Source organism: Rhamphochromis sp. 'chilingali' (assembly GCF_963969265.1).
Source record: "Rhamphochromis sp. 'chilingali' genome assembly, chromosome: 4".
NCBI classification, from domain to species: Eukaryota; Metazoa; Chordata; class Actinopteri; order Cichliformes; family Cichlidae; genus Rhamphochromis; species Rhamphochromis sp. 'chilingali'.
The window spans coordinates 13,514,281-13,527,584 of record NC_137948.1 but is presented as its reverse complement, the minus strand read 5'-3'; the positions used below and the strand labels follow the sequence as shown (position 1 = coordinate 13,527,584).

General features: G+C 39.6%; 1 protein-coding gene and 1 long non-coding RNA gene across 2 annotated transcripts in view; one reads left to right on the top strand and one right to left on the bottom strand.

The window, feature by feature from the left end:
• LOC308394739 (zeta-sarcoglycan-like) overlaps window positions 1-13,304 on the top strand; it is a 378,502-nt gene that overhangs the window by 170,472 nt on the left and 194,726 nt on the right. The gene's annotated exons all lie outside the window — the stretch shown is intronic.
• On the bottom strand, window positions 4,375-12,948 carry LOC308394962. Its single transcript, XR_013971325.1, has 2 exons — window positions 12,108-12,948; window positions 4,375-9,887 (listed from the first exon to the last, which is right to left on the bottom strand). It is a non-coding gene; the product is annotated as an uncharacterized lncRNA (long non-coding RNA).

Here is a 13,304-nt window from a genome sequence, read left to right as displayed (position 1 = left end):
TCTGCCAGCTTTTTTATGCCCTCTTCTTTCATATGCTGTTTTTTCCTCTCCCTTGCAGTTTACACATATCTCCTTCATGCTTCCAATATATGCAAGAAATGAAAAAAGACAAACAAAAATGGAGTTAATGCACTGTCTATTCCATTAGGAAATTAAAGCTAAAATATTTGTGTGTTCATAATTTTAGTCAAATTTTATTCTTTCAGCATTGTTGCTTAAATAAAAACAAACATATATAAAAAACATATATGAGTACTACATTTTTTCCATCCCTGCTTCGATTAGTTGTGTCTGACAAATAAAGAGATCAGTATGAACAAAATAACAGGACGCTATTTTGCTTGCCGAACAGCAATATTTCCTCAAAATGTATTTCCACATTTAGCCTCACTAATAGTAGGACTGGTTTTTAATTCTTTATACTTTGTATTACATAATTATATGAAGGTGTTTCTGTTTAGCCAAGCATTTCAAAGTAGAGCTTATTTATCGCAGCAGCAAAACAACTTAGTATTTCATTGTTCATATTTGTTGTTTGTAATTTAGTGGTGTAATTCTAATGCACTGCTAAATTTGCTCAAATTTAGAGAAAACTGGGTATAGTTTGTTATAGCAATACCTATTTAATAGGAGCATATTTATAAATATTGGGATGAAGACCTGTTTTCCCAGGCATGAAAAATATAAATCAGTGCTCTGATGACAGTGACGGATGTGGATATTCCTACAAGAAAGCAAATGTTTCGTAGGTCCTCACATGCTCAGACACTCCTCAGAATTAGTTTGGTACTTCAGTGATCTCCAGAACTGGCAGAGAGAATGATTTTCATTACAGTCATCTCACCAATGCTAATTAGGCCAATAACTTGGATGATTATAGCCATGTGGCAGCATGCTGCTGAGCCAACATGTTTGATGAACATACCTAATCATTACATAAATTAGTAATTGTAACAGATGTAACAAAGGGTCATAGCCACTGTCCGACATTCAATATTAATTTTGCTAATAAATGAAGGGATACGGTTGCCTTCTTCTTGTGTGTAAGTGAACTGACAGTAATGTTCATCACACTGCTTTCATATTCATTGGTGAAAATACTCATGACTCATATAAAAATGCCTTTTAGAAAAAAGTCCTAACTAACAGCAAACTACACACAGACATAAAAAGCCACAGAGTGTTAGCTGCTACACACATTTTTTTGCTGAAAGCATAAGGCATGGACACATATTCTGTCTCGTCATGTTTAATGGGCAGACACGGAAATGTCCACCAGGGGAAAGTGTACTGACTTAATGCAATTTTGCCCGTTAGCTTTGTCAGATAGACTGCAGCAGTGAAGAGCTTAACTTGCCTGGAAGTGTCAAGATGGGCCAGTTTAAATGTAAAGTGGTGGGGTGTTTAAAATAGTCTTGCTGACATTACATGGTCTATTCCTTGTCTTGTAAAGCACCAACTAATAGAGCGAGTGTCTTTATGTTGTATCTCCATGACTCTGCCGGCTTAGTTGTCAGTCAAAAAATGTATACTTGCTTGAACCCTTCAGAAGGTTTTGTCACTTCGGTTTTTTCATATAATTAGATCCAGTAAAGCTTAACAATGTGGTCAACCTATATCTTTGCTGTCTTCCAGTTTTTGATTTTTGTGCTATTTTCCACAACAGCCTGGTGCTGTTTTTATTTCTGTGTGTGGCTTTTGTTTTGTATACATTTCATGTGTGTGTTTGAAAATTGGATGTAAATGTTCTTCTCTTGTGCCCGTCTATTTTACTGGTAGCCTCTTAGCAATAAACCAATGTTGTGTAAATGTGTGTGACTTTATGCTCTTATGCATGATTACTAGCTCTCGCTAGCTTTTAATTTTTTCATGTTTTCATACATACCTAATTGTTTCCATTATATACGTACTTTAAACGACTCACACAAGCATGTGAAAATGCTTGAAATGCTTCTAGGTCTTGAATTCACATGAACAGCACCATATTTGTTTTCATTAAAATGACTTGAAACTTAAAGATCTTCATATGAAACACAGTTAGACTCGGTTTGTGTATTTAGTTCATAGTTTCAGATTCATTGCTTTTGAATTGCCACAGTGTACATTTTTAAACATATTCCTGGATGGATAAAGGAAGACTGGACAATGACTGGACAATTTCGTTCATCTCAAAAAGGACTCATGAAATTGTTTACTTACACATCATACATGTAACAAAGTAGCCAGGTTTTTGTTCAATTCTCTTTTTTCTCTAACTAATTAGAACAAGGGTACAAGAATGCCATCGTTATCACCATATCACTATGTAAACATGAAATTGCCCCACCCTTGCATCTCGTGACCTTTATGTAACCACTGGTAATATTAAAAATTGTAAGATGCTGCATACCTAATCACCCAGGGCCAAACACATTTCAAATGTTAATCTCATTTTATCACTAAAAAAATACAAATGAGAAACAATGTATACGGTTATCTCATTAGGTTCATTCACGTATTGTGGATGTAAGAGTGGCATTTTCTTCCTAAATCACCAGTGACTGACACTGTTTTGACACCTGGGTTAGAAAAAAACACAGTAACAGTAACAAACATGTAAGCTGCTCCATCCTCTATTAGTATCATCAAGTGGTGTACAAGCAGATGTTCTTTTTTCGCTTGGTTTCTAGATAGCTGATCCCACAGCTAGGAAAATGACAAATTCACCTATAGGTTAATTAATGGCACACACCAAATAACTTCTTTGTTATAATTACAGTTTGAACTTTTAGTGTCTGGATCAAGCAGCTCTTTTGTGGCAAATTTTGAATTTTGACTCCTTCATTTCAGTGTGTCAAATACATTTTCAATTACCAAAAGTTAAACTTATCAATTTGACACATGCTGATATTTAGGGGTGTGAAAAAAAGTGGTTTTGCAGGCATCCCCGTAGCATCACAAAGGAAATTTGGGCCATAACTCAAAAATTCATATCCTAATGCTTAAAAAAATCACCCCAAATAATTAATTTATGACATTTTACATCCAAAGGGTTGATGGTCAGCTTCATATTGACACGATAATATTCTGCAAAAACACTTATTTAGTGCTATATTTTGGCAACAGGGGACATTGTGACAGTATTAAACATTTAGCTAGATGGCACCTGAATATAAAGTCCTTCAAAATCTCCACTAATTATTACATATATAACAAGAGTTTGAGTAGACAGTAATGTTAAAATACTCCTTAACTCATTGCCATAGGAATAAACTCATAGAGGTATAGAGTAGAGGTGTATTTTTTTTTTGTATTGTCTTATATTAGCACTGGTTTCAGTTAGTTATGTGAATTCCTTACATATTGATCAGCGACAAACTTTCTTGTTTCTTCTATGTCTTATACATTATTTGACATTCAGTGTTTATCCTGTTAGGATTATGTGTCCTTTAGGCACAATACATGCACAAGTTCTTCCAAAAACAGACAGAGCTAATCATTTAAAAAACACTATTAGAAACTGGTAGGATATAATAGGTTTTCAAAAAAAATCTGCAGGGTATTTTTATTTATTTATTTAATTATTTTACCTTAAATATATTAATAACTCTTGGTTTTATTATTCTGAAATGATCATTTTTCATTTCCTTTTTCAGATATCCACCTGCCAAGAGCATGTGTTGTCAACTTTTTCAACTGAATTTATTTATGTGGTAATGCATGTTGTGCTCTGTCAGAAGATTATTGATGAAAAAATGGAGAAAAGCAGGCAGGTAAGATGAACAGGAAAGCTGGAAGGGATATTTTGGATGGATTGAGGAGGATGGAGGAAAAAAAAGTCACAGGAGGACATTAAAAACGAAGGAAAGAAAAGTAACGGAGAGAAAAGCAAGAAATACCAAAAAAAAAAAAGATCAACAAAGAGAGCATAGGGGATAAATGGCACAAAGCGGCAAAGAGAAGAAATTTAGGAAGTAGTTTGTGTGGCTGTTTTTCCCTGTGCTTGCATGCGTGTGATTACATGTGTGTATGTGTGTGTGTGTGTTATTGCAAGGGCACCAGATGCTCAGATGATGAATGGGTTGCTATCACAGAAACGGCAGTGTAGTGACACTGAAGACCTTAGATCACATGGCTGACATATACACACACACACACAAAAACAGCCATGTGCATTTTCTGCCATGACAGCGCTGCAGTAGAGCTGAAGAGTTATCTTTCACGTTGCAATACTCACTACTTTTTTTGTTTTTTATATTTTTATTTTCCCCATATTCTGTATGCAGTTTAGTTAAATAAATAAATAAATAAATAAATAAATAAATAAATATATATATATATATATATTGTCAGGGTTCGAATTTGAGGAAGAGACAAACGACTGCATGGTCTCAGTAGATGTCAGAATAGTGATTTTTATTATACATATGTACATATGGGGAAGATGAGCATCACAAGCCTTTTAGAGCCGATCTCCCCCGAGCAAGCATCTCACAAAGCTTTTATTACAATGATGACGTCAAGTCACATGATAAGTATCGGTCAGTTCTCAGAACTCAGGAAGTTCCCCTCACTCCACAAGTTCTCCTTATAAGGCCTCCAGATGTTTCCACTCAGCCCAGCACTCAGAGAAAACCAGTGTGTGTTGTGTGTATGTGTGTATATCTATTCGTGTCTACTGTGAAAGTATATCTATCAGAAAACTGTCCTCAGACAACCCTCCTATTCTTACTAAGGGTGTGTGTACACATTCATGTGTTGTATAAGAGCGTGCATGTACTTTCAAGGCCTGTGTACGTGCAGAACTGAACATAGAACCAAGGCAGGGTCCAGCAGGCCCCACAGGCTTCTGAGTGATTACAGAACTGTGAAACAGCTTTAAGCAAATAACATGAATAGTACAGAACAACAATAGACTGATTAGAGTACTGATAATCTGTGTAGATTAATGTTAACCTAGATATGGTTCAAAGATTATTCTGTCAACTGGTTCAACAATGGTAAATGATTAATGATTGATACTTCTGATTATAACTGTGATCACAAGAATACAAAATAAAATATCTCCTGGTCACATTCCTCCTCTTTGGGCTGGCTTGCCAGCCCAACTCACACCAGGATTTATTTCCAAACCAAACAAACACGTTATGACACTTATCAATTCCAACGCCTCCGTTGTTTTCCAATTTTCCCACAACCCAGCTGTTCTTTTAGCTTCGGACTCGAGTTTCAGCCTGACACGCTTCAGGCCCCTTTACCACCTCCTCTTGGAGTGAAGAAACGCCCTCGGATTCTTCTTTCTTCGACTTCCGGGGTTAGACCACCCTTCAGTCGCTACACAGATCTGTGTGTTTGTTGTCCGTTGTCACCGCCGTGTCCCCCTTTTTGCCAAAAGCCTCTCGAACCACGTTGGTCTCTGGTGTTCCTAGTTTTAGCCAACCCCTTCCTGGTTATCGCTGTGGTTATGGGATCCATCTTATCAAGGAGCCCCAAGGCCATGACACTTGACCCCAGTTGCTGTGAAGGGTCCCCATATCTCCGTGTCCCCGTCTGGCGTCTGTTCCCTTCTCTGCAAGAGACAGAAAGCCAACACCTCTCCTGCGCTGGCTCTCCTAACCTAATGTCGTTGACTTTGTTTATTCCAATCCTATGCCATGCTTATGTGTGTAAGCGTGCATGCATTTAACCCTCTGCACGTGAAGTCAATAGCACCAATATATCAATCCGATCCGTTGTCGGATGAAGCTTTTGACCTTCACAGACTAAGTGCCAGCTCCTTATAAGCACATTTGCAATGTGTGTATAAAAATGAACAACAGACCTCAAACAAATTGGGCATTCTTAATTCTAACTGGAGTGTAGTACTCAGTTTCTGATCATCTAATTATGCTTCTCACTCGTTCCCTAAATTGTCTAGAAACCTTTAATTTTGCCATACCTAAATTATTAAAACACAGACCAAATGATAGACCCCCTATATAGCTTTTACCTTTATGAGCACACTTCAATAATGAGCAACAACCTGCAATCTGTACCAAAAAATCTTCATGGTCCCACCTGCAATTAAAGATCAGATGCATTTTATACCTGTTTTAATTCCTCCTTATATAGAACCTCCTCAGTTTCAGGTTAGTAGCGATTAGTCTCAATTAATCGTTCTAGTTGTATTTTGTAATTCAGCTAAAAAGCAAACCTGTTAAAGTAAACAGCTTATTACAACCACCTGCAAATCATAAGAGTAATAAACGATTCAGCACAACAGACAAGTATCATGTTCAGGATTTCTCCAATCATTAAATCACTATTATTGCCACAATTTGCTTTATTCACCCTTTGGGCAATGTTACTCCAAGAGAGAGAAAGAGAGAGAGAGAGAGCGAGAGCCCCTAATGGCCAGTTAGTGGGCTCTAGGTTAAACTGTCCCCAAATTAGTTATTTGTTATTATTACTTGTTTTCATGTCACTTGTCTGTTTTCTACTGCACCCTTCTCACCAAAGCAAAGCAAACATTAGCAGCACATTGACCGTAATCAGCCATCCTCATTCCATAAGTGCTATAAAAACATTTCCTGTAAAAGAATCACAGTTTTCAAGACAGGGTGTGTCTCCCCCAACACTCTCACCAGAATACAGTGTAATAGCATCACCAACTCCTAACCCATAAACACCGTTTCTTCACACATCCGCCCAGAAATCCTGTAATAGAAAAACATTAAAACTGTAACCCTGTAGGGAAGAAAATGTAAATGGTAACGCTGCGCAGTTACCTCTGTAAGCAACACAAGACACAAAAATGGCATTTACAGGTTCACTCATCCTCGAATATTTTGTCATCCTTCTACTCCTGTAAAAAGAAACACACATAAATTCATCCACCCTTTTATCCTATCTAGGTGGAGGTGGTTAACCTTGAGTCATGGTCAAGTCTTGTCATCTTTTACCAGTCAGTCCGTTTGTTTTTATTCCCAGTCTTTCATCCATTCATCCGTTCTTTGCTGATAGTGAAACCTGTCGTCGCATTTAGTTTCCACACTCAGCAAAATGACGTCATCTCAAAAAGAAAACAAGAACTTGAATTTGGATTACCTCGCTGAATCCTTTTTTAAACAGGGACTCTCGTTTCTAATTGTCCCCACAAGTGTTTCCTCCAGAACCCATTTCAATGCGGAGAAACTCACTTACAACAATTTTCTCGCCGACGTGTAATGCTTGTAATTTCCGATGTGCAGATCTGCTTAAAGAAAAGATTCACAAACAAAATCAGTAAAAACAAAATAAAATGAAAAATAACAAAAACAAAATCCAGACGCCCGGGTCTTAGGACTTGTCACTGAATATTCCTCCCATCAATAAAAATACCAACCTAAACCTACACAGAGTCAAATCAACACCACCTCAACCTTTTCATATTCATAAACCTATATGTTTTGCGTTCGTGAAACAAAATTGAACCATTAAGTAATTTGAGCTCTTGAAATGTTTTAATTCTCTTAATTCTGCCAGTTTATTTCAACACTTATTCAATGACTTTTATTCAACTGCTACTTGGTCACTCGAATTTTACCTGTTCAAATTGCCTAGGGTTCAACAAAGTCTAGATCCCCGTTATCATGAAACTTGAACGGTGTACGATGATTTACTTACAGTAATTTAGAATCATCACTCAACCTAGCTCTACTACTGGCACTGCGTGACTTTTCTCACACTGGAAACCAGAATTTAGTACAGAACTTTAATGCCTCTGGCAATCGCGTTCAAGGGCTGCCCCCCCTTTCTCTTCTTCTTTGTCCGTGTGTTCCTCCTTTATTAAATCTCCATCACAATGATGTGGCGCTCTGAAATAAAACTCACACTGTTAATTCCTCGTTTTCACTCTGCACCACTGCTCAGAGTGTTTTCTTTTCTTTTTAGTGTACAGTAAACAATTGAGTCGAGGCCTTAAGCCCCAGATATCTTGCACAGGCATCGTTTTCATAACCAAACCGCTCCGGACTCTGCTCCCCAGACCACACAAATGCCCTCTGGGCTTATTATTATAGCAAATTCTGTATTTGACGTTGTCGTGTGCAGCATTGAGCCTTTGTCAGTAAAGCATTCTTCATTGCAGCAGCTGGGGCATTGTGTGTCACTTCTTAGTAAATTAAATCAACATTTTGATTTTAGTGCATGGGTATGTATCAGTTTTCACTCCCTCAACGAGTGCATAAGTGTTCATGTGTGTGTTTCTCTTCATTCTAAGTCGGCGCATGCAGAAGTGTGTATTCGTGTGTTGGTGTATGTTTGTGTTCATCACCTTCCTGTTCTGTAGTTTAGGTAAACCAGCGGCCTGAAGGATGGCCTAGGGTCCTCCCCTCCTCTTTGGGTCTGTTTTCATCCGTTGTTGCAGCTGCCTGCATCTTCTCCTTGTACCTTGACCCTTTTGCTTCTGTATGGTCTTTCAGGGTTTACTCCTGCTGTTGGAGCTTTGCGTCAAGTCTGACGACCTCCTGCTCCAGCAAGCTTCCGCCTGATTACAAGTCCTGTACGTGAAACTCCAAGTCTGACTGATGAGTTCAATTAGCAGCCAGCTCCTCCGGAGCCATGCTCAATTTCTGTTCTGATGCCTTGAGCTCTTACTGAGGGCAAACACCTCAGAGTCTTTTCCTTCCACGTCAGATTGGAGTCTGTTTATGTTGTCCTTACTCTGCTCCACGGCCTTCTGCAGCTCTTCTGTTCGGCTCTTCTCAGAGGTCAGCATTCTTTTGCTCACCCTCCCTTTTCCTCCGGGCTTAATGCGCGTCTCGTCCCAGCTCTGTCAGCTGACGCAGCCTGGGAATTTCCCCCGTGTAGTGAAACGGGCGTTAGGTTTTAGTGCTCTCCGTCTCTGCTGCATGAGATCGCTCTTTTGCAGCACTGTTGACATCCTCAAGTTGTTGTTGTGAGTCCAGCTGCTGTGGCCTTCAGGGGTCAAAGGGTCAAAGATGGTCGCGGAGAGGGCAACGATGGTAGAGGGGAGGGTAGGAGTCCAGGTCAGCTTCGGCTTTCAGAAAAAACAAAAACAAAACAAAACAGGCGAACAGGAAAATGATGTTGTGTTGGCTGTGTTGTGTTGGCTGTGTTATCCAGAGAGGGGAGAAACAACGAGATCTCGTCTCCCCCCTTTTTGTTTTTTTGTTTTTTCTCACCATATGATCAACTCATAACCCCTCAAGTTGACAGGACAACACAGGTACGTGTTAAAATTCTTAAGATCCTGTTTAGAAACCCAAAAAAGGAATTTCCTATCATTCAGTAGTCATTTGTCTTAAACAATCAACAAAAACATGTCCCAAGTCGACCCTTTTAACCACTAAATTTGTCGTGTCCTCACTTAATCATCAGACCAGTGTCTTTGTCTTTTGACGTTACGTTGTTGTCCTGCAACCCAAAGAGTTTATTTGTCAGTAGTGTATATACTATATCATTTAAAAACAGGTGTATGTTAAGTGTCGCTACTTTAACCTTGCATGTACGTGCACATGTATGTAAGCTGTTTCTTCATTGCATGTATGGGTGCGTCTGTATATGGGTTAATTTAACTTTTTCTCAAACGAGGCATTTCTCTAACACGCACATGTGTCTGTTCCACACACTTCTCATACCTTTCTCTGGTTGTGTGTGGTTTTATTTGTTTCAGTGATTTACCAGGAACATCTCTTCCTTTTCCCCATGTCTTCCGCCAGAGGTTAACACTGGTGAGATTCAGGGACACAGCACCCAGAGCAGTTCAGCGAGAAAACCCGCCTAAAACTACATTCTCTCTTTTTCGTTTTTCCGGGAGGGGTGAGGACAACTCTGGTGTCCAACCGTGAATTTTAGCCAAAGCTTGGCCTGTCTTCTGCTGCCGTACTCAGGTTTCCAGGTTAAGAAAAAACACCTGTATGAAGACACTAACCATACATTTAGTATTTGTATAAACATAACTGCCTAAATCATTGAACTCTTGAGGAGGGTGGATTTCAGAATCAGAATCAAAATCAAAAACTTTATTGTCATTATCATGAGACCGACGACATTAAGAATGGTCCCCGATCATTGCATCATCCCTAGTAATATCAAAATATAAACAAAACAATAAAATTCAATAAATAAAATAGATAGAATACTTAACATACTAAGTATTCCCACAGTCATGCTTCAGACCGTGCATAGAGTAACACAAGAGTGGCATGGTGGACATTTTGTAGTATTCAGATGTGTTATTGCAGTTGGATAACAGCTGTGTTTGAGTCTATTAGTCCTTGCTCTGATTGCCCTGTACCGTCTGTCTTAGGGCAACAGTTCGAACAGGGAGTGGCCAGGATGTGAGGTGTCTTTCATGACGTTTTGGGCCTTTTTAAAACAGTGGGCGTTGTTTGACTCTTTACTAACTTTAAACCCCACCATAACAATTTCTCACTGAGAGACTTCTATGCATCCATTTAAACATGCGAAGCCAGCACAAAATCACACACATACCCCTACAGCAAAGCTTTAGCATAACCACAATGCAACTCCTCCCTTAAACGGGAGAAATCACCCTGATTCAACCAACTCTATATAAAACGTCAAACAAAGATAAACCACAAACATTTCTACACTTCTGTGTCTTCCACGCAGCACAATAGGCAGAAAAACACCGATTACTCACAGTCTACAACAAAAGAAAAACCTGCTCTTTTCACAACTCTCACAGCTAAAGTCAAAACTCTTACCCAGTGCCTCTGAAATAATAAAAAATCACCAAATATTCGGTTACTCTTTTCACTCGCTCCCTCTCACTCCCTTCTTCCTCATACAGCATACACGCTCGCTCCCGCGGACCCGCTCGGCCCCCACCTTTTTTCTCTCACAGAGACAGAGAGAGACCCTTTTCCTTTTTTTTTTTTTTACTTCGGTCTATCTGCACAGAGTTTACCTCATCTCTTTCCTTCTATGGGCATGCACACTTCCTGTCTCACACACACAGCCCCTCTCTCAGAGAGAGCAGAAAAGAGTTTTTCCTTTTTTCAACACTCAGGAGAAATTCAACAGACAGTTTATACCACTATTTTACACTTTATTTACACACACCGGTAATTTATGTTCTATTTACACACGGGCCCGCATAGACATATGCCAGAAGAGGTTACACCTAACTTTTTTGACTAATTTAAAAGCACCTATAGCCCAGGCCTAGCCTTGCTGATCAATACACACCTCGGGAACGCCCTCCCGATAGCGCTCGAATTCCTAAGAAAACACCATATGCCAGAACAACTTTATCTCACTTCTCTATTTCTCTGCTGGTGTTGCTAAATTTTTGACTAATTTAAAAGCATCTTTCAGCCCAGAGCCCGGCTCTTGCTGATCAATTACCGTTTCAAGTACGCCGCCTTGAAAACGGCCTCATTACTAAGTTCTAGTACTTTAAAACTGCTTCCCCGCCCGGACACCCGGAACTCCACCAGCTGCGTGAAAGGCAATGAAATCCTGGCTCACGCTTTTGGCTATACTTAAAGTTCACAAGCTCCTGACGTTTAAATAGGAGGCAGCCAGGTCTAACCTTCTTAATCAATCAATGCAGTAGAAGGCAATCACTCATAGATTACCTGGCCAATTAACCGGGAGTCCCAAGTCCCCAGCGGGAGGCCAAAACCGGGCTAGAACCTAACCACGCGTCCGGGGTCAGGGGTCAGCGCCACCTGCTGAACAAACTGCATTCTTAGAGAGCCTAGCTTCTCAGTCCTAAACGAATTTACTTGTTTAAAAGCCTCACGGTGAGCTCTGAGCCCCCCCGTTTAATTATCTGAAGCCCGAGACCGTCTCTGCTACCCTATTAAAACCAAATTAACCCTACACTACCGATTGACTGGCTGGCATCCCAGTCAACCCACAGATAAACCTCTTAAACCGTATTTATTTGTTTCCACACACCTTAAACCGTATTAACTTAAACACATAACTTCTTAACTCAAAATTCACCCCCAAAATGAACAACAATAAATTTAGTCAGACTACTATGCCCTATTTTAAAACTAATTACTCAAGATCACCCCGGACAGAACAGAAGCCCCACTGAGTGAACCTTTAATTTAGCGCTCCATTTCCAATTCGGCACCTTTGGAGATCCGTCAACAGGCGGTGCTTACCTCTCATATTTCGGGGCCCATCACTCAGTGTAGCTCCTGGCCGTCCGTCTGACACCACTAGACCGTCAGCCAGGCTCCTTAAAATATCCCTCCTCAAACCGGTGTTTCGGCACCAGATTGTCAGGGTTCGAATTTGAGGAAGAGACAAACGACTGCATGGTCTCAGTAGATGTCAGAATAGTGATTTTTATTATACATATGTACATATGGGGAAGATGAGCATCACAAGCCTTTTAGAGCCGATCTCCCCCGAGCAAGCATCTCACAAAGCTTTTATTACAATGATGACGTCAAGTCACATGATAAGTATCGGTCAGTTCTCAGAACTCAGGAAGTTCCCCTCACTCCACAAGTTCTCCTTATAAGGCCTCCAGATGTTTCCACTCAGCCCAGCACTCAGAGAAAACCAGTGTGTGTTGTGTGTATGTGTGTATATCTATTCGTGTCTACTGTGAAAGTATATCTATCAGAAAACTGTCCTCAGACAACCCTCCTATTCTTACTAAGGGTGTGTGTACACATTCATGTGTTGTATAAGAGCGTGCATGTACTTTCAAGGCCTGTGTACGTGCAGAACTGAACATAGAACCAAGGCAGGGTCCAGCAGGCCCCACAGGCTTCTGAGTGATTACAGAACTGTGAAACAGCTTTAAGCAAATAACATGAATAGTACAGAACAACAATAGACTGATTAGAGTACTGATAATCTGTGTAGATTAATGTTAACCTAGATATGGTTCAAAGATTATTCTGTCAACTGGTTCAACAATGGTAAATGATTAATGATTGATACTTCTGATTATAACTGTGATCACAAGAATACAAAATAAAATATCTCCTGGTCACATTATATATATATATATATATATATATATATATATATATATATATATATATATATATATATATATATATATATATTCTAAGAGCAGATTTAGAAGTGATACAGCTCATATATGTGGATGACATCAAGCTGTATGCCAGGCATGAGTTTGTCATGAACTCACTGATCGACCAGGATCTACAGTGAAGATATCGGGATGTCGTCCAGACTGGAAAAGTATGGCTGAATTGTTGCAGAACAGAGGGAAGGTGATCCAGATTGAAGGGATGGAGTTGCCAAAAGGCAGAATAGCAGATATGCAGGACAGCTACAAGTACCTGGATATCCCACAGGCCAATGTGAACAACAAGAAG